Source organism: Lissotriton vulgaris, chromosome 12, assembly GCF_964263255.1.
Source record: "Lissotriton vulgaris chromosome 12, aLisVul1.2, whole genome shotgun sequence".
In the NCBI taxonomy this organism is placed as follows: Eukaryota; Metazoa; Chordata; class Amphibia; order Caudata; family Salamandridae; genus Lissotriton; species Lissotriton vulgaris.
The window spans coordinates 387,728,608-387,755,871 of record NC_141700.1 but is presented as its reverse complement, the minus strand read 5'-3'; the positions used below and the strand labels follow the sequence as shown (position 1 = coordinate 387,755,871).

The window sequence follows — 27,264 nt, the reverse complement described above, 5'->3', positions numbered from 1 at the left end:
ATCTCCCTTTTGGACAACTGGCGAGAATAAGACGCAACTGCACAAATTTGGCAGACTTTGAGTCTCATGCAACATCGTTTTGTGCCGAAATGGCGGAAAGAGGGTACCCAAAAAAACTTTTAAAGCACTCCAAGAAACGGGCTAGATTCACCCCAAGGGAAAATCTTCTCCAGAAAAAAGAAAAAGGTCAATTAGACAAATTGGTTTGTGTTACAACTTTCGGGCTGCACACGAATCAATTTAAACGTATCATCCTAAAAAATTGGCACCTATTGGAAACTTTGGAATACCCTTTACAGAAACCCATTTTCGCTATGCGCAAAAATACTAGCATAGGCCAACAATTGATAAATGCGGATAGTTACATCCCCAAACAGAAGAGCGACTTGATTGCATAGTGGAAATTAAAACCTATATGTTGGCACCACAAATGTGGCAATTGTGTATCATGCTCAACGACACTGGAAGGCACCGTGTTTGACCATGACGGGGTCAAATGGAAACATGAGATGTTCACGAATTGGAGGACCAAAAATGTGGTCTATGCCGTGGTGTGTCCCTGCAACAGAGTGTACATTGGCAAAACCTGCCAACCCATAAATGCACGGATTACACAGCATTGTTCGAGAATAAAGAAAAAAGTATCATCTGCACCTATGGTTGAACATTTCATGAGCAACAACCATGGTGAAAATGATTTTAAGTGGACAGTACTAACATGGGTTGATCCTAAACATCCATCGCCAAATGTTGAGGCTGCACTATTGCGCAAAGAGGCGTATTTCATCATGAAATTTGATAGTGTGAACAAAGGACTGAATTGCTTGAGTGAAGTTAATAGGATATAAATCCTGTCCACACTTCACACTCATGAAAACCCCAATGTCGTTTTTCTTATACATACTACTACTCCCACAATCCATTGCAATTATCACGAATCCCTTCGACATGCCTGATTGGTCAACACAACATCACGTGACCGGGAAACCGATCTTTGACTATAACTGCGCATGCTCGGCTCACATTGTTTGCCCAAAGCCACAAGCGAGAGATATTGACACCGCGTAAAGCTGTATATCGAATGGTGAGACTTGTTATCCGTACTGCCGTAGTGTAAACAATTATTTAACACCAAAGAGCTTAGACAGTTATTCCTCTTCGTTCTTTTTATAGGACACACGGTCTGGCAAGTCAACTTCTAGCGGGAACCAATTTCCGCTTTCTTACGTTCTTCCACAAGTAAGTGTCTTTGTCCTGTTCCTTGTCACGAATAATGGGTGTTTAAACAGGCTCTACTCTGGCTAATTCATTCACACGCCGCTCCACATTGCTTTTTCAGACAATTTTAAATACTCGACATTGGGAGCAAAACCAACCCGGTTTTCCAACGTATTTCCAGACCTAAAGAATCAAGGTAAAATCGGCAAACGCCCTTTTTGCTCGTAAGTTTCAGTGCAGCCCACACTCGAAATACAGTATTCTCACTTATACTTCACTCTGTTGCAGGGCAATACCCCCGACATTTGATGACATTTAAAAGACCAGTAAACTCTTGCTCTTGCAAGGTACGCTGCAGCATTTGATGCATGTTTTTAAGCAATTCCTATTGGAGAGAGATCCATTCTCTAAAAAGTATTTTTCCTTTCCTTTTTTTGTAAAGAGTTCCATTGGATATGACTCATCCTGCCTTGATGAGAGTCCTGTGATTTATACAATGAGACTCGAAACGCGTCGGCATCCATTTATTCACTAAAGGAATTGTGCCATCGGCATTTGTTCTTTCCCTGTTTCTCAAAACAAATCCAAACACAGTAATACTTTAACAGGGTCGGGGTGGAAATCAAATAGTCCCTTTTTTACCCCCTGGGAATTCATTTGCTAACCGCAGTGTTTTTTTGTACTGTTCCTTGGCAACTTTTCAATGATTTGTAGATATCGATTTGTCTTGTTATTTAAAAGCACATTTGTTTTGCATGTTTCTTTTTCACATATTAACTGTAAAGATTGTTTTTTTCCTTGTTTCAACATTTGTATATGGTATAATATGAAGTTGATGATGTTCTGTCTTTGGCTTGAAATGTTACAAATTTCATAATTCATCAAAAAGAAAACAACATAAACTAAGTGTCAGGATAAGCTAATAAAGTTGGGTTTATCCTTTGTTATGCATTAATTGTTTCAATTAATATTAGAGGCATAGGTAAAAATCCCCCCCTTTTTGTACATTTTGAGGCCCAACCTAACCTCTTTCCCATAGGGCTAAACCCCCCTTTTTTCACACTTTCTAAAACTAGCATTTTCAAACACACAATTTAAAAATCACCTTCACTAAAAGGTGTGTTATAAAATTATGAGTTCAGCGAGACTAAACTCCAAATCTCTAGCTTTTTTCCCATTAGAAAATTTACATGTAAAATGTTACAGTGCATACTGAATGATAGCCTATGGGAGAGGTAGTCCTTGCAGTAGTATTTCACTGTCAGGACATGTGAAACACACCAGTACATGCCCCACTTTTAACATACAACAATACCTTGTCCATGGGAGTATCTTGGGCCTACATTAGGTGTGCCTTACATGTAAGAAAAGGAAAGGTTAGGGGCTGACAAGTGGGTGCACTTGCAAGGGGAACAGGGCAGTTGAAAACTGTGTGTGCAGATACTGCAGTGGCAGGTCTGAGACACATTTATAGGGCTAATATGTTGGTGGCATAACGAGTGCTGCAAGCCCGCTAGTAGCATTTGATTTACAGGCCCTGGCACACTCAGTGCCATTTACTAAGGACATACCAGTAAATCAAATATGCCAATCATGGAAAACCAATCAGAATCACAATTTACACAGAGAGCATATGCACTTTAGCACTGATCAACAGTGGTTAAGTGGCCAAAGTCCTAACCCCAACAAAATCAGGTTCAGAAAATAGGAGGCAAAACGTTTTGGGATAAAACTGTCAAAAGGACCAGGTCCAAAAGGAAGTATTAGTTGTGATCATTGGCTGATGAAGTGTTTGCTGTGCTGTTAAAATTAGTGGTGGTCCCAAGGAGGAAGTGTGTTATATAATGATGGGCAGGGTTGGAAACTGGACTGAAAGCAGCTCTAGTGAATTCTGTCATACTTTGCTCAATGTTACACAGAGCGAGCCCAACTACCTGAAGACAAGATCGGGGGCAGATCTATTGAGATCCAATGTTTTAACAATGTGGCAAAACAGCGTACTTTAGAAGACACTTTCCCACATATAGTGTCTCAAAAGCCATATCTCTTTGAGTAGTTTCAGTTAATAAGCCCTGTGTGGCTCCTTCTTCCCCATCTAAATATTGACTCAGATGTTCAATCTGAAATCCCATTACGGTTTTTGGCCTCAGTTGAGCGACCTTCCTTCACTTCCCTTTGCCCTATTAGGACGCACCAGGGAGGCTCTCAGTCACATGCTTCCCAGAATAGAGTCATCCCTGCATCCCTAGGTCCTATAGAAGAAGAGGCCGTGCTACACCTCCACTTCACTGTGACTTCCCTGTAGCAGGTCTTGGTAAACATTCAATTACATCAGCGAAATCTGAAGAACAAAATCCTCAAAATTTCACGTTATGCAAAATGTCTTGGACTTTTAAGCAGTTTTGCAAAACGTTTAATGAATGAACGTGTGTCTCATGCAAATAGTTCTAGCAACATACCAGCAGGAGAGTATGTCTTGAGAAAATGTCTTGCCGAGAGGTATTTTCTTCTTGAACGATTCACCTGCTTGTATCTCCTGACACTTTTTGACATGAGCTGTGCACTCACTTAAAAGTCGTGCCTGATACTGGAAAACCATGTTTCTCTTCGAAAGAATAATTTGGAGAAATGTAACCACATTTTCGTTGACTTTCATGACATTTTGTAAAAATAATTGTGTAGTTTCACTCCCCTGAGTGTAGAAGAGACATGTGTCCTCTTACTACACTACCACCACCCAGTACAGAGTTGCGGACTGCCTAGCATTTCACCTGAACCCCCAGTTCAGAGGAACCACATATCCTCCTGTATACTTTCAGTAGAAGGGTGTCACCCTACACCTCATTCCACTTATAGCCCCGTTTCAGGGGCTGCAGATGAGCAGTTATTTGCCCTGGCTCACTGAATAGCAAGTACATTGTTTCTCACTTAATATATCCGTAGCCAGTGTCAAACGTATTGGCCCACTTATTTTTTATGGAGATCTACTCAAATTCTACCGCCTTATTATTAAGAATGAGATTCTATTGTATGCCCAGGTTGGCATCTTGGCAGGACTCCTCCTCTAAATACTGCCACTGACAATCAAGTTTTAGAGCAGGGGTCTCCAACCTTTTGTGTAGTGAGAGCTACTTCTGGTCAGTGAAATTCGTCGTGAGCTACTAAAGCCCAAGCAACTCGCGCATTTTTCCGAGCGACCTCCCCCGCCCAGTTTAATTGCCGTTAAGCCTATTTCTTCAGAGTACATGGGCCCCATACTGTGGTTTCAACACAATAACACTGAAAGAAACAACTTTTTTCCTTTTTACATGTGCACTTCCTTCTGCAGCACAGTGAGACAAAAAGCTAAAGCACAAGCCACAACAGTGACACAACAAAAGCACAAGCCGTGCAAGCGGAGGCCGATGCTTGTCGGAATGGGACAGAAAAGAGGCTCTGGCACCAAATTAAAAGCAGCCCCATAAGCAGGGTCTGGTGGCTCACTGCACTAAAGCAGCCACTGCAGGGGCCTGTGCTTGACCTCATGGTCACAGGTTTAAATCCCAGCAGGTCCACTCATCCTTTCATCCATTTGAGGTCGATATAATAAATAGCATTGACTTGGGTAACAATAAACATCTGTTATTCTGCCCCAGGACACCTTCGGGTAATTGTGCACTTTGCAACTAGACCTGTTATGTTATTAAAGATAGGGCAAGCAAATCAAAAAGCTAAAAAAAGTGGGCCACATTTGCAAAATAAGTAAAACTTAGACATGCTGTAGGACAGTGTTTTTCAAGGTATGGAAGACTACCTGGCTATTTGTGCTGGCAGCAGGCAATGTTTGGTACTATCAGAAAAATTAACAATAAAAATCAGCCCACCAGCCAATAAAATCGGCACACAAATAGCCAAAATCCCACAGACAAGCATTGGCACAGACCACCAACCAATAAAATCGTCACACAAACAGACCACAAAACAACCATACATAACATCCTGAGTGGCCACCCAACACCATGGGACAGTCAAGGCCTCACTGTGGAGAGGTCAGAGCTGGGAAGCCAGAGCTGCCTGTGTCCCTGAAGAGTGCACAGAGGCCAGTGAAAAGGCACATTGTGGTCCAGCCCACCTCTGGTTCAGTCAGCACAGGCTCAGAATGGACCAGCTTGAGAGGCCGAAGCTTAAATGGGGCATGGCAGGGGAGGTTGGTGACAACTATTGGATGTTATATTGAAGTGAAGGCAGGAGTCCGAAAGCTAGCATCAGTGTAACAACAACCTTTTTTGTCAAAAGGCCTCCTGCACCTCTATCTGACTTTTTCCCACACACAGCTGTGTTGCACAAGTCCATCAAGCGAGCCTCTTTGCTAAGGGCGAACAGGGAGTCTTCAGTCAGAGGGGTCTCGACATCCAGAGCAGTCTTTCATATCCTCCAAGTAGTTCTCAATGAGCAAATCTCTCAGTATGGCTTGAATAGTGTGACCCCCAGACCAGGATGGAGAAGATGAGGAACGTACAGATGGGATCCACAATTTTATACTCTGGCTTTAAGTAGATGACGTAAGAAGCCACCAGTACCCCAACGCTCTGCACCAAGTCCCCCACAACATGAATGAAGGCAACCCGCACACTGGTGCTCTGCTCCTTCTCGGGGTGGTCTTGTGCGAATGTTCATGTGATCCTTCCGTAGGGCCATGACTATGACCATGCCCGGTCTGATGCAGGATAAAACCCACCATTACGATGTTAACTGTTCATAATGGTGAGGTGATCAGCATAATATTCCCTGCCCACTCTCACCACGTGCTTCCTGTGCCCTCTCCCTGCCCTGCTCCATGCCGATGCAATCGCCCCCTGCACCCTGTCCCCTATTTCTGCTCTCTGTCCTCCCCTGCTCTCACTCCGTGCTTCCGGTACCCCCTGCCTGTCCGGCTCTGTGCCACAGCACCCTGCCTCTGTCCCACTCCCTACTCGCTGCATATCCATAGCTAAGGTCCCTGCTCACCACTGTCCTCTATCGCTGCACTCCCCCCTGTCCCTTGTTCTGCCTTTCTGCCACTGCTCCCTGTCCCAACCCCTGCACTCTGTCCTGGCTCCTGGACACGCTCTCTGTTACTGCACCTTGCTCATGCTCCCTGCCCCTTCTCTAACCCTACACTGCCCTTATCCTGCCCTTGCTCCTGTCCTGAGCCCTGTTCACCGTCTCTGGCTCTCCCTCACTCTTTCCTTGCCCCCCCCTCTCCCGGTCTACGCCCTCAGTCTGTCGGTGACATCTCGACAATCTTCTCGTCGAACCCTCTGTGTCTCTCCATCCCCACTGTCTCTCCCCAGCCCCTCTCTCTCCTCCTGCCCCATCTTTCTCCCCCAGGCCCCCTCTCCGTCGTGCCTCTCACGGTATCTCTGCACCTCCACTGTCTCTCCCGAGCCCCTCTCTTGTCTGCCCCTCACTGTCTCTCTCCGCCCCAACTCTCTCTCCCCAGCTCCCCTCGCAGTCTCTTTCAGTCCAGCGGCCCCTCTCTCTCTCTCTCACTTTCCAGCGCCCCAGTCTCTCCCTGGCACCACTGTCTCCTCCTGCCCCCTCTCTGTCCTGCCCCTCACTGTGTCTCTCCATCCCCACTATCTCTCCCCAGCCCCTCTCTCTCCTCCTGCCCCATCTTTCTCCCCCAGGCCCCCTCTCCGTCGTGCCTCTCACGGTATCTCTGCACCTCCACTGTCTCTCCCGAGCCCCTCTCTTGTCTGCCCCTCACTGTCTCTCTCCGCCCCAACTCTCTCTCCCCAGCTCCCCTCGCAGTCTCTTTCAGTCCAGCGGCCCCTCTCTCTCTCTCTCTCACTTTCCAGCGCCCCAGTCTCTCCCTGGCACCACTGTCTCCTCCTGCCCCCTCTCTGTCCTGCCCCTCACTGTGTCTCTCCAGCGGCCCCTCTGTCTCTCTCCGGCTCCTCTGTCTCTCCCCAGCTCATGGTCATGATCTTGGTTGCTGGCCGTGATGACATCCATAGTAGCGCAAAGACACTGATCACCATGCTGACAAAGTCAGTCAACAGGTGTGCAGCATCATTCATAATCGCAAAGGCCAAGCTCTGTGCCAGATATACATTTGTTATTGGATTGGCGCTGGAGAAGTCTCCTCTTCTCATCGCCTTGTATGCCTTGCATGCCGCTGTGTTGCCGGTTCGGCCGTGTAAACGAGTGCTTGTCCCGCCTTAACATTAACTCAGTGCGGGTTTGGGCTCGGAATATGTCCAGAGTGGACTACGGATCTCTACACCTGATCCTGACCTGCTTTGCTCCAGTCTCACTCTGGTTCCCCCGTCCCTCTCTGGCTCTGTCCCGCCGTTGCTGTGGTCGCAGAGCTGATAGTGCCCGAGCCCGGCCTGTGCAAAGGGGGAGGAGGGTGTGTGTGTGTGTGTAGGGGGGGAAGGGGTGCAAATACCAGCTTCAAAGTCCCCTCCTCCGCTTCAGCTGACCCTCCTCGATGACCTAACTAAGAGTGTTGTGGCTTACCTGCTGCTAATCTGGTGTGGAAGGTTTTACCCACGGGTCCCGGCAGTTCTTTTGGCCTGCAAACAGCTCCACAATGCTCCCCCCTGCCACGCCTGCTTGATCTCCACACTCGCACAATGGACAGTGTGGTGCCAGTAAGGAAAAGGCAGGGGGCGCGTGTCGGCGTGAAGCCGTAACAGTCATCACGAGATTCTGTCGCCCTGTCACGAGACTGCAGGAGAGGAACGTCATCCTCTTCGGTCCGCCCCACCCCAGCTAATTAAGTGCAATCTAATTGGAGCAGCTGCATTGGGTGAGGGCGGGCAAAAGACACGGAAATAAGCCTAAATTGAGCAGCACTCTGCGAGCTACTCACAGGGTCTCGGCGAGCTACCGGTGGCTCGCGATCGACCGGTTGGAGACCCCTGTTTTAGAGCTTTAAGACCAGAGGGAAATGCCTATTTACCATCATCAGTAGCAACCAATGTTCTGATAGATTAACTCGTTGTATGGTAGCCACCGGTCACTCACTGTACAATAAGATGCTTAGACCATGCCACAACTGTATTACTGCTTCTAACGCTTACTCATTCTGACTCACCTAATGATGTATACAGTGCTTCATTTGTAAAACAATAAGTGCCAGGGCCCTCATCAGGTGGCTACTGCAGCTTGCACTACCCGGTGCCCCTGTCAGTGCAGCCAATGCCAGTACCAACACAGCTTCTAACAATCACACCCCTACAAGTGTGACAATTCACACTCTTTCAGGCCCCAAAGCCATAAGAACAGCTTGGACGGCAGGTATTAGTCACTTGTAATTTATTTTGAATTAATAAACAACTGTTGTTATTCTCATCTCTAAATCAGGCACACAGCGCCACCCTGTGGCAGACAGCCATAAGTGCCTGTGTTGACAATTAAGTGCCTGTGCTGAGCACCGGAACCTACCGGCACAAATTAAGCACTGGACATGTTATGCCCTCTTTTCGTGTCTATCCATGGGTGTGAGCCACACAGACCTCCACACAACTCCATGAAGGATGTGTCTCACCTGCGCTCAGCCTGCCTAACTCTGCAGTGCATCAGCGCATCAGCAGCACTGCATCTGTGATGAGCCACTTCGCTACAGCCCTGTTTCTTTAAAACAAATTGTGTGCATCAAGCTACTCTGATATAAACACGTAACTTTAAAGTACTCTGGTGGATGTGGCAGGACCCACTGTGCATGGCACACTGCAGGCTGGACAGACCTCACTGTGTTCACTCTGCATCATCTCTGGGACCGTATCTGGCACTTGTGCAATGACAGTGAAAGAAAGTGCTCATGTGTCAGACCCAGAATGGATGCAGGAGAATTCGAGACCGACGAGAGTGTGGCGTGACTACTGAACAGCATGTTGACTCGAAGGCATGTGGGAGGTGAGGTGGTTTCAGACCTCAGGCTCTCCCTGCTCATTTAAAAATGTGTTCCTATCACTTGCAGTGAGTCCCTTATTGACTTGGAGACTTGTGCAGTGCTATGAGAGATCAGTAGATGGCATATCCACATCCAGTTCAGGGCAGGAGCAGTTAGATGTCATACTGAGTTCACCCACTGCACTGGGGCATTTTGGCCAGGTGCCCAGAGTGCAAGAGTGGTCAGGGTGCAAGATACTGGCAGAACCACCTGGCAGAGAATAAACACAAGTACCGACTGCAGAGATATATTGAAATGCGCTCACCTGAATACTAACTTTGCGTATCACCCATGCCACTGCTTGATCTTCCGTCACTGATAACAATCTGTGTTAATGGAAGTGAAGCATTCAAGCAAAGCTTTCATGTGTGTTTTGGCTATTCTTTGGTGGGGAGTATCACAAAAAAAGAACCAACAAGACTTAAGGATTGATGGGTCTCTTTTTTTCTTAAATCATTTTTATTGAATAAACAAGAAAGAACCAAGGTTACAAACTGCACAAGGAAGAGAAATAACATGGTAAGGCATATAACGAAAAGAAAATTTGATACTTTATATATCATGGAAAAAGACTGCAAAATATAACCTTATGCAATAGATTAAAAGAAAAAAGATTAGTTTACCTATTAATTATTAGGTATTTATATATTTTTAGGATGCAGGAAAGGAAGAGAGAAAGGGAATAGAAGAAACAAAAGAGAAAGGAAAGGAATAGAGGTGAGGGAAAGGGGTAGTCAAATAGTTACTAGTGTAAAGCTGAGTGTGCAGATAAGAAAGTACTAAAAGTTAACCAAAATAATTCTGACTTTATTTTTTGAGATAATAATGAAGTTGAAACAGTAGAAATTCTGTGTTTGTTACAAATAAGATTCCACCATGTCAACATACATATTTTAGAGTTATCTTTCCAACAAGTAAGAATAACTCTAAATGCAAGAGCAATAAAGAAGACAAATCATTTCAACTTCAACGAGGTGTCATGAAAATCAACAGACATGGATACATGGAATACAAAAATGAAATATCTTAGAACATGTAGAACAAATGGATTACCAAAACTTAAAAACATTAGGGCATATATCAAATGAAGTAAGTACTAGTAGAGGAAAGACATGACCAACAGAGAGGAGAGGAAGAGTGGTTAATTTTATATATAAAGACGGGTGTCTGAACTACTCTATAATATAAGAAAAATGGCAATCGAGTGAATTGGCAGCTCCAGAGGAGGTAAAAACATTGTGCTTTAATTTGTCCCATTTTTGAGTCGAGAGGATCATCAAGAGGTCTAGTTCCCAAACTTGTTCAATTGGGGATTTTAGTCTTTCAGAATTAGGAGTAGATAAAAGTTTATATGTAAAGGAAACTTTAGGGAGAGATATTGCACAAAGGAATCAAGGGAGTAAGTGGAATAACGTTGGCAGGAAAATGTTTGGTTTATATAAATGATTTATGTTCCTCTGATAGTTGGGAATATATGGATAAACGAGAGGAGGGTAAATCATAACCTTCTTGTAATGTATTAAAGGGTATTTTGGAATTATGAGATACAAGTTGGTGAACATATAGAATATTCTTCTCTTTCCAGTGTTTGAAGTAGAAGGATTTATGGCGAAACGTAATACATTTATTATTCTAAAGAGAAGAGGCAAGAAAATCTTGATAAAAATTAGAGTCGTCTGTGAATAGTGAATGCATCAGGTGTTGTGAGAATTGTAAGATAGGATGTCTGGAAATAAAAGTGCAATTCGACATATAAAATGTCATAAAAAGAGAATTTGTGTAGTAAAGAACGTTCAAAATTGATTCAGCTAGGTATCAATGCATCATGGTATTGTCTGTTCAATTCATAAACTTGTCTAATTAAAAAAACAGTGCGATATAATTTAAAATTAGGTAATCGTACCCCCCTTCGTTTTTTGGTTTCATTAATTTAGATAAAGCAATATAAACAAGTTTATTGTTCCAGAGAAATTTAGTATAGAGGCAGTTGATTTGATTGAAATGGTAATTGGGATTTTAAAAAGCAACATAGAAAGCAAGAATAGAATGAGAGGTACAATCATCATTTTGATGGTATCCAGTCTACCCCACCAGGAGAAGTGTCCGAAAACATGAATTGGTAGCTAAAGGATTTTAAGGGCAACATCTCATTTTTAGAGAAGTTCTATATATAGCCAGATACTTTAGAATATAAATCAATTTCCTGTAAAAGGGAGGCAAGGAGGTTAAGGGTTTCGAAAGGTAGATCAAAATATTATCTGCATAGGCAAATAGTTTAATTTCATGAGAGTTGTGTTGGAAACCAGTTTCAAAAAATTACGGCGAATGCGTTCAAGAAAGAGTTTGAATGAAAAAAGGAATTAAAGAGAAGTGAGGGGACTACCTTTCCTTGTGCCTCTGTGTAAGTTAAAATAAGGGGATAAGAAACTGTTGACAGAGACATAAGCACACGGTTCATTCTAGCTTTATCTAGCTTTATCTGAAGTGGGCCTACCCTCAATGAAACCAGATTGATCAGATTTTATAAGTAGGGGTATTTTATAAGTGTAGGCAAGGATTTTTGCAAAAATTATGCAGACATGGTTAATTAATGAGATTGGGCAATCATTTCTACAAAGGGAGTAATCGTTATCAGGTTTGGGGATAATGACAATAAGAGCATCAAGGAAGGAACCTTCAGGTTTAGAATGCAATAGAAAAGAGGTGAAGAGCTCAAGTGAATGTGGTGCAAAAATAGGTGAAAAAGAAGAGATAAGTTCAATAAAAAAAAAACGTCAGGACCAGGCGCAATAGCTCCTTTTAAAGCTTTAATTGCATCTAAAATCTCCCTAAGAGATATATCTTATTCCAGGAGGGCCATAGCATCCAGTGTAGAGCGAGGAGAGACCGTCAAAGAATGACTGAGTGTCATTTTCGGGGGTGGGTGTCTTTTGTGTATAATGAGTATTAGTAGGTCTGGAATGCATTGACAATGTCTTAGTTAGAGTGAGGTAAATTGTTAGTAAGAACACTATGAATGGGTCCAATGGTTTTCCTCCTGATTTAACTTTTAAATAATTGGCCAACATTATACCTGCTTTTTCTGACCCCCATGATATTTTGATTTGATTTTAAGTAGAATGTTACAAGTATCAGTTGTAGCTAGTTTGTTTAAATAAGATTTAGCCTTGAGAAGGTCCCGGAGGTGAACAGGGGATTCAGAAGTATAGTAAGAGTGTTCAAGGGTCTTAATATGTTTGAGGGTGGAAAGGTATTGGGAGTTTAATAACCTTTTCTTTCTGGCAGTATACGCAATGGTAAAAGCTCTAAAAGAAGCTTTAAAGGCATGCCAGTTACTGTGAACAGAGGTGTCACTTGGTTTGTTCAGCTGAAAAATTCTCTTATAAAGGAGGTAGCATCAAAAATATAATTTTGGTTGGATAATAAGGAGTTGTTAAATCTCATCTAGCATGCTTCAGGGGTAACGAGGGGCAAATTAAAAGAGACTGAGACAAGGGCATGATCAGAAATAAAATTGGAGCCAATCTCACAAGATAGGAGAGAAGGAAATAAAGGTTTGAGATCAAAATGTAATCGATGTGAGACATGGTGTGCTGGACATTTGAAAAGAATGTGAACTCATGTTTATCAGGATTACTAGTCTTCCAAGCATTATAAAGTGGACAAGAGGCAATGGCAGTTTGAATTGCTTTATGTGATGTATCTGTTTTAAATTTATAAAATTGATTTTCTATTGCAAAAGGGGTCTAACCAATTGAAATTTCCAGCAACAATAATATTGGGGTAAGTAATTGAAGATAATTTTAGTTTCATAGTGTGCCAAAAATCCGTAGCAGATGTAACCGGCCCATACATATTGGAGTAGGTGATCTGTTTATTTAGACCGTAGCATTAAGTATTACCCCTCATCCACTCACATAATTTTCAGTTGATAGAATTTGTATTTTCAGAGATTTATGACATAGGATGGCAACACCACCCTTACAGTTGACAGCTGGTGAGAAGACAACCTGACCCATCCATTGATGTTTGAGTTTGAGTGATTCAACATCATTACAGTGGGTTTCTTACAAAAAAAGCAATCTAACAACTAAGTTTCGATGAAGGAGAAAGTACCTTTTGGCATTCAACAGGATGATCCAGACCACGGACGTTCCATGATACAACATTAAACATGTTGATGCTTACGAAACAGAGGTACAGGCACAATGGTGATGAACTGCAGAGACAACAATGGAGACACAAAGACACCGGTCACCAAAATCGGGTAACATGATGGAATTAATAAGAACATAAAGAAGTAAAACAAATAGGCGTTTGTATAAATATAAGGACAGGAAAAAGGAAGCAGGAGAGGAAGAGGCAAGTCAAGGAAGGATATAGGGATAGAGAGAATAAGAAGAAAATAGAAGCACTCAAGAAAAAAAAGACAGCTCACGGACATTAAGCCAGATCTGCAGTAAGAAGCGAAAGGAATATAAATCTGAAACAAGAGCAACAATGGAGAGAGAGGAAACTGAGAGAGGTAATACAGAGAGATATTTAGGCCATAAAACCCATACGTGCATGGCAGAAAATAGAGATTACAAGAAATTATAAGCCTAGAGGCATTAACAATTTAACAGTTTAAGGACATTGGGCATTCGTGTCCATAGGTGTCTTCATGATGGTTTTCAAAAACAGTCTTAGTTTGGACGGATCTTTGAAAGAACAAGAGACTCCTTCATGGGTAATATCACAGAGACAAGGATGTAATATGCCATAACAGATGTTCATGGATCTTAGCTTTGGACAAAGAGCTAGGAATTCCTTACGTATGGCATTGGTTGTGTTGGAAAGATCCTGTGAGATAAAGATGTTATGACCAGACCAAACAAGACAACTTTTTTCTCTGGCAACTTTTAATACCTGCATCAGGTCAGGAAATTCTAAGAAGAGCATTATGATGCCAAGAGGTTTGCTGGATTGAGGAAGAGGACAACTAAGATGATGTGCCAGCTAGATATTAAGAGGAGTAGAAGATTGAAGGTTGAGAATGTCCGACAAAAATTTCTTCAAAAAGGAACGAAGATCAGGTCCGTCAACATTTTCAGGTAAGCCATACAGTCAAAGATTGCTCCTTCTGTTGCGATTTTCGAGATCTTTGGTAAATAGTTTACGCTTATGAATTTCCCGTTCCGGCAAGGGTACTTTAGGTACTTTAGGAGCCACAACCTGAAGATTACATATATGTTGTTCCATTTCGAACATTTTACCTTCCATGTTGATTCCTCACTCTTCAATCAGTTGTAATTTTTCATTGGCGGTATTCATGAACGGTTTTAGTGCACGTAGTTCATCTAAAATTGAGTCCAAGACCAGATTAGAAGATGACTGGACCAGAGATGGAGGATCATTTTGTATTCTTTTCGGTTTGGTGCCAGATGAAGATGTTTTCGCAAGCCATCTTGACGATCTGTACCTGTAGATGAGGACGTTTTTTAAATAGTAGAAAGCCTGCCCATAAAATAGGTGATCATTGATAGAAAGTTCAATGAAGTTATAAAATGTTTCAGTCATTGTACTGATGAATACCACAACCAATCCTCAGGTGACAGGTTTATTTCAAAAAGATAAGTTATAAAGTAGACCATTATAGAGGGACTCCATAGCTTATAGGGATGCAAGGAAACAGGATGTGAAATTACTTCTGAGGTAACATCTCACAACATGTGTACACTTATTTACCACCCCCTCAGGCTCAAATTCATGAAGGAAAAAAGTGGGACCATTTCAGTAATGCCATTATGACATATATACACAATATTTATATATATATATATAAAATTGTAAATAATAGTGTCATTAGGCCTAAAAGTTGAAGAAAAACCGGGAGCTATGTTTCATTTGCAAGGGACTCACGTGTTGATTGCCATATTGGATATCAGAGGAGAAACAATCTGAGAAAAGCACTAACAAAATGGTGTCGCTATCCATGAGGATTCAAGACATCTCAGTCAACATCCTAAGTAAATGAAAGACGGAAAGACTGGAACAATGACATCTCTTGTTCTTCTCAGTTGCTTCTTCCATCCACAGAAAGCAATCTCTAGAACCTCTGCTGAGATGCGCTCATGATTCTCATCATCTGCATGCCGATTACACTTGACACAGACTGAAAGAGCCTCTGGAGAAGCCAACCTGCTTGTATATTCATTTAAGGACATCCAATTCTGAATATATTATTCCTTTATAATTTCATATGGATTTCGCTCATACAGAGTTCTGGTTGAGTAAACTTAAGAGAAGCTCACCCAAACATAGATTACTGCATTAGAAATCCAAGGAAAGGTAATGCGGACGCCGCACAAACAAAATGGCAGCCGCTCGCATCTGTAGAACAGCATTGTTAATGTTGATGTTAAATGTTAATGTTATATGAACTTGTAACGCACACGGCTGCCCCAGCCAAGGGGCGTCCCGGCGCAAGCTGCATGAAGTTGCACAGGTAGGGGGTGTTTGTGCTGTCATAGTAGGGCTATTGCACACTAACAGAAGGGGTGAGTCTTTATGGCTTTCCTGAAGGGTAGTAGATCCTCAATTCTTCGGATTTGAATAGGAAGTTCATTACAGAGCTTTGCAGCAAGGTATCTGAATGAATGGCCGCCCATTCTTGCTAATTTGAAGCGGGGCACTACTGCCAAGTTCTGTCCCTCTGAACGCAGCGTGCGTCGGGGAACGTAGGATGTATGAAGTGGACATAGCATGGGGGGAGGCAGTTTTGAGGATTTTAAATGCAAGGCAAAGGGTTTTATAGTGGATCCTTTTTTCCACGGGGAGCCAGTGGAGTTTCGTGAGGACAGTGGACACTGACTTGTAACGCGGGAGACCGGTCAGCGCTCTGGCGTCGGCGTTCTGGACTCGCTGGAGTCTAGATTTCTCTGCTACGTTTGCCCCTAACAAGAGGGAGCTGGCGTAGTCCAGCCTTGACAGGATTGCTGACTTCACCACTAGTTGGCGGGTTTGGTGGTTGAAAAATTTTAGAATCGGTCTAAGATTGGGTAAAATACCAAAACAGGTATCCGCCACTTTTTTGGTATGTGAGTAAAGTTTAGGGCAGCGTCCACCCAGACTCCAAGGTTTCTTACATAGTCTTTGCACTCAGGAGGTTGGCCGAGAGTCTCTGGCCACCAGCTGTTCCCCCAGGCAGTTGTTTCTTTACCCACTAGTAACGCCTCCGTTTTGCCGGCGTTTAGTTGGAGATAGTTCGCCGTCATCCAGCTGGTGATGTCAGTAAGCGTCTGTTTGAATTTTTGTGCACTGGAACCACTTTCATTGTCCAGTGCCACCACCAGCTGGGTGTCGTCGTCGTAAGTCACAAGTGAGACACCGTGTCTCCTGGCTACTTGCGCCAGGGGTTGGACGTAGACATTGAACAGGGTAGGGCTCAAAGCTGACCCCCGAGGCACGCCCTGCTCAATAGGGTACTATTTAGAAAGAAAGGGGGGTGGAAACTCTGAAGGATCTGCCTGATAGAAAAGCTTTAAACCAATTGGGAGCTGCCCTGTAATCCTTATCTCCTCCATCCTCGACAGCAAAATCTCATGTGACACCGTATCGAAGGCAGCACTGAGATCTAAAAGAATCAGTGCTGCCGTCCCTCCAGAATCTAATATGGTACGGAGATGTTCTGTCCCACTTAGGAGAGCTGTCTTGGTGCTGTGGCCAGGGCGGAAACCATGTTGGGACTTGTCCAGAATGGAATTAGATGTCAAATAGTTGGTCAGGATATAATTAACATGGGCTTCCGCTACTTTTGCTGGCCTGGGGAGGAGTGATATAGGTCTAAAATTTTCGAGTAGGGTAGGGTCTAGCGTGGGTTTTTTTATGATGGGAGTCACCCAGGCTTGCTTCCATCTTGTGGGTATAATGGCCGTGGAGAAGGACAGGTTTACCATGTCTCTAAGAGGGCCCAGGACCGTCCAATCTGACTCTCAAAATAGTTCGGGCTTCAGGGGATCTGCAGGTGAACCTGACTTGATTTTATGGCAGAGTTTAAGGAAATCTTCTTGGCTGAGTGCTGAGATATCGGAAAGATTGGGCCTATTTGGGTCGCTGAAGAAATAAGGTGAGGAGTCGCTGGAAAGGTACTATACATTTTCTTGATTTTGTCGATGAAGAAAGACACCATGTTGTTACAGAATGCGGAAGACGTACTGGAGTTGTTTATCGATTTCTTGGCACTGAGCTATTTTAATTTCCTAAAAATGGTTTGAGAGGCATTGTCACTATTCTTAATAGTGACAATGCCTCTCAAACCATTTTTGTCTCAACAAATGCAGTCAAAAGACAATGTACAGACTCGATCGTTAGCTCACATGTGTGCCACCACACAGCAAGGGATAAGACCAGCCTAAGGAGTGTAAAGGGAGGTCTTGAAGTGGCTGAAAATCACCTTGTGAGCTCAGTGAGGAGATAGAGCTCATCAGTCTGCTGCCATCTTGCTCAAGCGCATAAGCAACGCCCCCAGATCAATGAGTTTCTAAATCTGATCCTTTGATTCCTTCTCAAGTAGAGTGCAATGACTTAGATCTTAGTCCACTCACTGCTTGGAGTTACCCGTATGAGGTTCTTCCTGGATCAACACCAGCAGCACTGGTCTTTGCTTTGTTTTTGGTTTTGCGGCTAGTGCTGTCTTGGCCTTGATTGTCATAATGTTCAGGTGTTATCTTGTGCCAATGCCATCCTGATCCAGCCCTTATCCCAATATTCATGTCTTTTGTTTTATTTGGGTTTCATGGCTTATCGCTATGTTCATACCTGGTTGTTTTTTTCACCTCTCATGACTCAGCACAATGTTCATGCCATGCCTTTGAGATTTACCGGAGGCATTCTCAAGTAAGTTTGGACTTTCTTTGTCTTGTAAAAGAGATGAGTTTTACTGTCTAAGAGAGGACTTGCTCTGTGATAAGGCCTGGTCTACATTGAGTGGTGTATGAAATGATGATTGATTCTCCCACTAATATGATGCAGGTCTCAATGGACTGGCAATGCATAATTTTTTGGGAAAAGGGAATTCTCACACGCCAGGGACATCTATGAATTGATTTGGAGGTATTCACCAGATACATTTGAGATTTTCCTGTTTTTTTAAAAAAAAACACACTAACAGGGTTGCCTGACTCTAATCTTCAGCAAGCTGAGAGAAATCCAGAATGCCTGATTTGCCTGTTTCAGAAAAGGCTAACTGTGTGGGTCTAACCTACACGTGAATCTTTTCATCATTTTGACATGCTTTGCGACCACCGAAGACAGTCACCTGATTTGACTTGAAGACACAGTGGATGTAGGAAGCTTGTGACCTGTAGCAGACCTGCAATCTGAGTCTGGAGGTCCATAGAAGACCAATCATCTTCAAACAACGTAAGCTTGCTGCTGTTGAAAAGAATCCTACTCACTTATGAAGTACTGTGAGTGGAGTACCTAATGTCTAACTTGTGAGACCATTCATAATAAGCCTGAGTAGTTTTTTCATTTTGGAACTAGGAGTGTAAGTAGGACCATGCAGCCCTTTCAGCCCTGTGGGACCCCCACCCCTTCAGAGGGCTCCCAAGCCTTCAGGGGATGCCCCATCTAGCCCAAGACTAAAGAATATCTGAGAGATATGGGAGATTCAGCAGCTCCTCATCACATTCTGTAGGGGGGGAAGGGGTTATATTGCATTACACCACAGGTTTGGAACCAGTTCTAAAGACCCACAAGAAAATCATATTAAAACCACTGTTACCTTTACTTCACTTATAGATTCCAGATGTAGATCACCTAATTCTACTCAGAGGCGTTTCATACACACAGTGGTATGGTATAAGAATACTGAGACCTCAATATTGTCTAATAAAAATATAGCACAACATTTATTATTTTTTGGTGCATTGTAGTACAGAAATCAAAGTTGCTGCTCTGCAATGCACTTGGGTGAGAAAAAACAGACCTTCTGATGCTGTCTTCTCCAGAGCTTGTGCATTAAAAAAGCTGCCAGGCACAATGCACAGTCTCGCAGTGGTAATTGTGTCTTCTCTAGAATAGGATTTGGACTGGGCATGTATCCTTCCTGTATATATTCCTATGCATAGGTAAAATCTGAAGCATCCAGTGCCTTGGAATGGTGGTCTGCACGGGTGCACACATGCAATCTGTTTTTTTGTTTTTAGAATTGACAGCATCTGCTCTATTTAATGCCTTACTCAAGGAGGGGTTCTTCTTTTTCAAAGCAGATCCTCATCTGCATTTCTAAGCCAAGCTGGCTCTGCGGCAAAAATGATATATGTTTGCACATATCCCTCTAAAATACATTACAGTAACATAGCTTAACACAAAAACAACAGAAAGACACACAGAGCTCTTGTTACGCTGAGACAGAGGCACATTTCAAGTGCAAAATAACATTTGTATTGGAAAGTAATACCTTTGCAAGAATTTGCATGGCTTAGTGCAACTTTGCACTGGTTCTCATCTTTAATACATCTGGGCAACCAGTAGCGGTCGGTGGTGGGAGTGCTGCCGAGCGGTGACGTGGGGCGGGGAGGGGCAGGGTGGGATGTAGTAAACTGTGCGCACAACAAAATCTGTTTTATTTATTTATATGTTTACTTACCTGTATTTGGCCATATTCCGTAGTTTACTACCCCCCCACCATGCCGCTTCCCAGCCCCACGTCACTGCCCGGCAGCACTCCCACCACCGACCGCTACTGTGGGCAACAGATTGCTAAAATGTCACCCCATTAATCTTAATACTAAAAAGCCTATACTCAGTAGAGGGACATTTTGGTAAACAAGATTGAGTACACCATATATTTCCTTAGTTGTCGACATTCTGACACACAACTTTCAGAACACCTATTCATGGGGGCCTTAGAGAGCATTAGAGCTTTGTTCTTGACACCAAAACCAATACAGCCCATCTCCCTTATTGATACCACGGCCAAGATTCTTGGGAGAAGCAATGCCAGTTTAATATCCCTGCCAATATGGGTTCAGGAGTAATGGTGGTAATGTCTAGCAATGTTTAAATCTATCCTTGATTATAAATAAATACACAGTTGCACATAAATCACCAGTATATTTAGACTTTATGAACCTATCCCAAGCTTTCTACTGCTAGGTCTAAGTGTGGTCAATCCGTTTGGCACACGGATTGAATGCTGCACTGGTGCACTTCCATGCTTTTATGCACACAGATTTGAAGGACAAGGTTAGAATTACTGCTGAGGGTGAGGTCTCGGCTCCTATAAATGTCTTGCAAGGAGTAAGGCAAGAGTGTCTGCTGGCACCACCTTTATTTATTTTATATAATAATAACCTACACCGGTGTTTAACCAATATGACCTCAGATGTTCCTATAGTCAATGGCTATCCTTTACCCACACTTTGGTATGTAGATGATGCAGTTTTAATGGCACGTACACCAAAATTCTTTACAGCGATTGGTGCAGGGCTTTCTTGATTTTACGGCTACTCTAGACCGGCAAACACATTTTAAAAAATCTTACATTATAGCATGTGGCCCAAAGAAACATTGCGCAGGTAAAAATAAGTTATCACAAGTCAGTACTTTCTCATATCTGGTAGTATCATTTGCAGCCACAGGATCGTGGGAACCCCAGGTTGTGCAAAGTAGGAGTAAACTAACAAAATCTATTGGCACTTTATTTTCTTTACCGCAGCCTAGAGGTAGTGGTGCTCTCTCTCCTTTAGTGCAAATATACAAAACACAATGTTTGCCCTCTGCCACGTATTGCGCTGGTGTCTGGATATTCTAGAATTGCAAGCTAGTCCAGCTGGAGGAAAACAGATTTTGTAAAAAGGCCCATTCGGCACTCATTTAATCTTCTGCTTATATTTTTCATGGAGAAATGGGAATCCCATATAGTGAGGCTTGCATCAAGGCTCGACTGCTGCTATTATGGCTTGCTATTTGTAAAAATGAGAAAGCATGTCTAACGAGGGATATCATTAAGGATTGCCTTAAATGTATGAAGAGGACTGAGATTCCCTGGCTTGTGAGCATAAGATCCGCATTATTGGGGTCCTTACTATGGCGGAAGGACCGTCACCGCCAGCAGTGTGGTGGCGGGTCCTCCGCAATCGGAAAGCAATTCCCCACCACCACATTACGATGGCAGGGGAATTGGATCGTGACAGTGGTGGGCGCTAAGATCACCTACCACGGATCCGCCACAGGCAATCCTTCCAATTGCGTGGCAGAGCGGTCAGCACTTGTAAAATGGTGGCGGTGCCTAGCAAGCACAGTCCGCCAGATTAGGAAGCTGGCGGCAGCCAGCCTTTCCGTGGCGGGTAAACCACCATTGAAAGGCTGGCGGAGATTACATTCGGGCCCTGTTTACGGGCGGTGGTGGAGCACTGGGGGGTACCCATGGTATCCCCCTGCATTTCCAAGCACCAAGTGGCAGGCACCACGTGGTGCCTGCCATGTAGTGCAGGAAAGTGCACTACATACATGTTTTACATTGCAGTGGGTGCTGCAGACAGCAGCACCTGCCACAATGGTAAAGATGCAAGATGAGACCGCCACGGTGGCGGTCGCATCGTGATTGTATGTGCGGGACCGCCGCCATACAGGCGGGTGGTCCCAAGCACCACCACTATGGAGGGCGGACTCAAGTCCACCCACCATCGTAATGACCCCTATGTCTATCAATCTTCAGTGTTTTTTTGCAGATCCACTCAATAATTTAGATATCAATAAAAAACTGTTACAGCAGGTATTATACTATGAGGCAACCTCCATCAGACTGTAAAAGGAATCTGTGAAGAAGAACATGGCAGCCTATATGGTGTTCACCCCTCCAGATAAAATGCCAATGTATTTAACCAGAGTCAAAGGGCAGTAGGTATGAATCCTTTTGTTTCGATATATAGGCCTTTTACAGTGAAATATTTGTCATGTTTTCTGTTGGGTTATAATAACATTCTGGACTCTTTACCATATCCCTGCGATAGCATTTCTGGACAATCAATTTCACATTGTATGTTTCTTTGTGGGTTTTATCTTATATATTCTAAACAATTCTGGTCCCATTTTTAAAGAAAAGAGGAGTCAGACCTCGGAAAGACCTCCCTTCAAACCTTAGACACTGAAAGGTACTTTCTCCTCGGACATAGTTTTCTTTCTGATATTGTCTGGTTCGCAAAATCATTGATTTATGGGTATCTGGATTTGCCATTACCTTACCATCTACAGTCTCTGACTTTTAAAGTTTAAAAGTACATTTATTGAAGAAATATTAAAACAACAGTAGCAATAGATTATGAAAAACTAAATAGCCAACACTATAAAAAGGGGAGTAATACATGGTCTGTATTTAGAGAAGGCTGGTTTGTATATGAAGAAACATAATACAATGTGGACATAAATTAGTATCATCTAGGAACCGTGTAATAGGAGACTATACATGTAGACGTTGCACATCAAGAGATATAGGGTATACATATGTGGTATCCAATCTATGGTTATGACAGACTGCATACCCCCATAATTGAAAAGATAATTTAGACAAGTCTTTCCAATTTCTTGTGATCTTCTGGAATGCAATCAGTAATAACAAATCCAGAATCCTCACCTTAGATGCACATATGCTTCAATCAGTAGATAAACTTCTGAAAAAAATGTTAACAAATAAAAAAGAGGAATTGTGGTATGAAAAATGTAATTCATCTGGGTCCAAATTTGCATCCAGTAATTAAACACAAAGTGACAGGTGAAAAGAAAATGTCTTAAATCAGCATGTAATAGAGAACATGACCAACAGGTATCAGGAAGTTTAGGATGCATTTTATGTAAGGTTGTAGGGGATACTAGAAGTCTATATAAAGAAAAGAGTTTGTTTGGTGTTTGCTGCTTTAGAGGTTTTCATTAGCTCAGTCCATATATTATTCAGTGAGAGAGAGAAGGACCATTCCACTCCTAAGTCACATTTCCAAGACAACTCTACTTTTGTTTTAACACTGTTAGTAGAGGAAGAGAGTAGTTGAGAATAAATAACAGACGCTTTAGGATTCATGCGTAAAAAATTGTGCCATCAAGAATCAGAAGTAGAAGGAGGAGGTGAGAAGATTGAAGGTGAGTATAAGTATTATTTAGGGCTTTTTTGCAAAGCCTGAAATTAGCTTTGAAAGGAAGAGGAAATGTGATAGAGGGAACAAGCTTGTGAGAATGAGAGAAATGTATCCTGATCAAAAAGTGTATGTACTCAAATAAGCCCTTAATTTCTCCATGATTTCCCATAGATGGATTTGTTATTTATTAATACAATTTGGTATGTCAAATAGTGGAAGCAAGAAAAGTACCAAGGTCTTTAGGAGTAAAGTACAGAATCAAGCAATTTACAATAATGCTTGAAAACTGGTGTAGATTCAGTTTGTGGTTTGCGAGTGAAACACGAGTATTCTTGGAAAGAAAAAGGAGAATTAAAGGATATTTTTAAGGTCAACCCATAATGGAGAGTCCAATAGGGAGTCTGATAACATCTAGTTGCTTGGTGTAGTAAAAATGCCTTATGATCCTTTAAAGAAATCAGGAAAATTGTCACCTCCTTCCAATTTTTGGCATGATAATCTTGACAACAATACACAAGATTTTTTGTTATTCCACAAAAAAGATATAAATATAGAATTAATCCTGTGAAAGGACTTAAGGGGTATAGGTAATGGAATGTTAGAAATATTATAAAGTATAATAGGAGCTACCATTTTAATGGTGTCAAGACGGCCCCACCATGAGAGATCTAGTGGATGCCATTTCATAACTAGGGTAGTTAATTTATGAAGAGATTTATCGAAATTAAAGAAATTTAAGTTTTAATAGATGGAGTAACATATAAACCGAGATTTTTAAAAAGTTTAGGACACCACATAAAATTGGAGATTAAGAAATTCACTTTGAAAGTATATTTAGTTAAGGGTAATATTTTGCATTTCTCATTATTCAATTTATATCTAGATGCCAACATGTATGAATCAACTTCTTGTAAGAAATCTGGAAGCGAGGATTGAGATTGAGAAAGAAACAGTAAAACATCATCAGCATATGCTCCTAAATGAAACTGGTGAGTATTAAACGTGAAACCATGTAAATGTTGGTTCTGTCATATTTTGGTTCAAAATGGTTCTAGTGCTAAGTTGAAAAGAAAAGGGGACAAAGGGCAGCCTTGAAGAACACCTCTATGTACGGTAAAATATGACGAGGGAAGGCCATTTGCAAAAATAGCAGCCTTCGGTTCAGTACAGAGAATAACAATAAGAGAAATCATTTTGGGGCTGAACCCAAACCATGTAAGAATGTGGAAAATAAAAGGGCAATATACATGATCAAATGCCATTTCAGTATCCAAAGCAATTACTGCAAGAGCATCAGAATAATGTGACGTTTTGGATAAGTTATAAAAAAATAAAGGAGTATTATCAGAAATATAACGCCCTTTAACACAACCAAAATGTTCATTACCAAGTAATTGAGGAAGGTAGGATTCAAGTTGCATGGCTTGAGCTTTCGAAAAAATTTTATAATCAACATTTACTAATGAGATAGGTCTGACTTTTTTTCAGTAATGCTATCCCTTCCTTTGGGATGAGAACAAATTAAGGCATCAAAAAAGGAGCCAGAAGGTCTGTGTGAGTGAAAGAGAAGCTATGAGAGCATATAGTTGTGGGAGAAGTAACTAAGCAAAATGTATGTAAAACTCAACTGTAAATCTATCTGGACTTGGGACTTTATCTTTTTTAAGGACATTCAGTGAGTTGTGCAATTCCATTTGTGACATATCAGATTCCATCAAGTCAAAATCAACCGAGGGCTTTTGAATAGTAGAGAGACAATGAGAAATGTCAGATTCTACCAGTATGTCCTCTGGCGTGTATACTGACCTATAAAACTGCACAAGTTCCTCAAAAATGTCAGAATCTTTGTATTTTGGCATCTGGTGTATATTGATGATGAACTGTGAAGCCTATAGAGCCTAACTTTAAGATAATTCGCTAACAGTTTACCTGATTTATTTTGACCACTGTAACATTTTGCCTAGATTTCAATAAGTACAATGAGGCATTGTATGTAGATTCCTTATTAAATTGAATGTTAGTGTTAAGAAGCTCTGACAGGCATTCTTTTGATTTACAATTATAAAAGGAATGTTCCAGTTTCTTTATCTTTACTAGGAGTTCTGCAGTGGACATACAGGATTCTTTTAGTTTATTAGAAGTATATCTAATAATAAAATCTCACGAGCTGCAGCTTTAAACACATCTCAAATGATATGAAAGGAAAGTGTATCAGTTTGGTTAATGGAAAAATATTCATGAAAAAAGAAACAAAGGAGGAGGTAAAATCAGGTTCTAAGAGGAGTGAGTTATTGAAACGCCATCATTTAGGTTGTATAGATTAATAATATCCAATTGAATAGAAACAGAGGCATGATCAGAAATAAGAATAGGACCTATACCAGCAGATCATAAAGACTGGGAGATATTGTGCGATATAAAAATATGTTCTATTCTGTATTGGTTCTGATGTGCCAGGGACAAATAGGTGCATTTGCTCAAAGAAGGGTTACAAAACCTCCACACATCAATTAAGCTCCTCTGTTAAATAGTTTGTACAAAAGATTTATGTGCTTTATTGGCAATAAAAGTTACTATAGAATTGTGATCAAGAAAGGGATCCTTAATCTGATTGCAATCACCTGCAGGAAACAAATCATCCTCAGGGTTATTTACATGGCATTGGGCTAAATCGGACCAAAAATGAACATCACCATTGGTAGGAGCGTACACATTAAATAAATAAACTGGAATCTTTCCTATCAACAATTTAGTAAATAATCATCTATCTTCATCATCAGATTACAGTGAAATAAGCTTAGTACGGAGCGATTTATGACACAAAGTTATAACCCCATTTCTCTTGCCATCACCTGGTGAGAAGAAAACATCACCTACCCAACCTTTCTTCATTTTTAATTAAACAGATTCCGTAAGATGTGATTCCTGAATTAAATCTATGCTGACATATAGTTTAGATAAATACGATAAAACACATTGCCTCTTAATTGGGGAATTTAAGCCTCTGACACTCCAGGAGACAATTTTCAGGGACATAAAACAATTGTATGGTAGATGCAACAGAATAAACCAGACACAGTATGAAGAATGTATAATGTAGACCAAAAGACATCTAATGTATACAAAATGATGTGAAAAAGTGTTAGATACGAGGTAAAGAGTGAAAGAGAAGAAAAAATTAAGAAAATGTAGCAAGAAAAAGAATACAAAAGATGTCCTAGAAAAAAATATGGTTGAGACAGAAAAAAGAAAGAGGCTAGAAAGAAGAAAAAGAACAAAGAATAGAACATACCTACAAAAATTCCAAAGGAGAAGGGAGGGGAGTGTGACCACATTGAACTGATGACACGTCCGAACTCCATGGGAAAGGCAAAGGAGACCGCAGCACACACAACATGAAAAATCGGAAATTCACAAAATGAGGGTGTAGTACCTGTAAGGAAATAAAGAATTGTTAATATTTAATATCTCTAATAATGCAACAGTATACCATTAATAGTTACATACATGAATATCGCAATAAGGCATCCAAAATACCACAGAGAATAACAAAGTTTGTACCAATGAAGAAGTAGATGCTGTAGAAGTATACATAATGTCCATCTTGCAAGCATTAAGAACGCTCTTCAGCCTGACAGTATCCTCGTAGGTAGCTGTTTAATTGTTATAGGTGACCTTAAACAGACAAGGATGAAAAAGGCCGAAGTGAGCTCCAAGCGAGCGAAAATCTCTGCCCCTATCAGCTGTATTCTTTGCATAGTCCTAAGAGAAGTAGAGAGGATTGCCTGACCATGAAAACACGGTTCATGGATCTAAACGCAGACAGAACTTAAGAAGATCAGTGTATTCCAAAAAATATAAAAATACTCCTCTTGGTCTTTTCGGGGTGGAAATAACCATAGGCTGATGACCTAATCTGTGGGCACGCTGTATATTGAGAGGAGTACCATCAGGCAGGTTTAAAGTCTTTGGGAGAAATGTATTAAAGAAGGCAATAGGGTCGGACCA

The 27,264-nt window shown here is 41.8% G+C and overlaps 1 pseudogene; it reads right to left on the bottom strand.

Annotated features, from left to right (window-relative positions):
• Positions 1–5,631: 5,631 nt before the first annotated feature.
• LOC147674089 (proton-coupled zinc antiporter SLC30A2 pseudogene) lies at positions 5,632–7,334 on the bottom strand (annotated as a pseudogene).
• Positions 7,335–27,264: the final 19,930 nt, after the last annotated feature.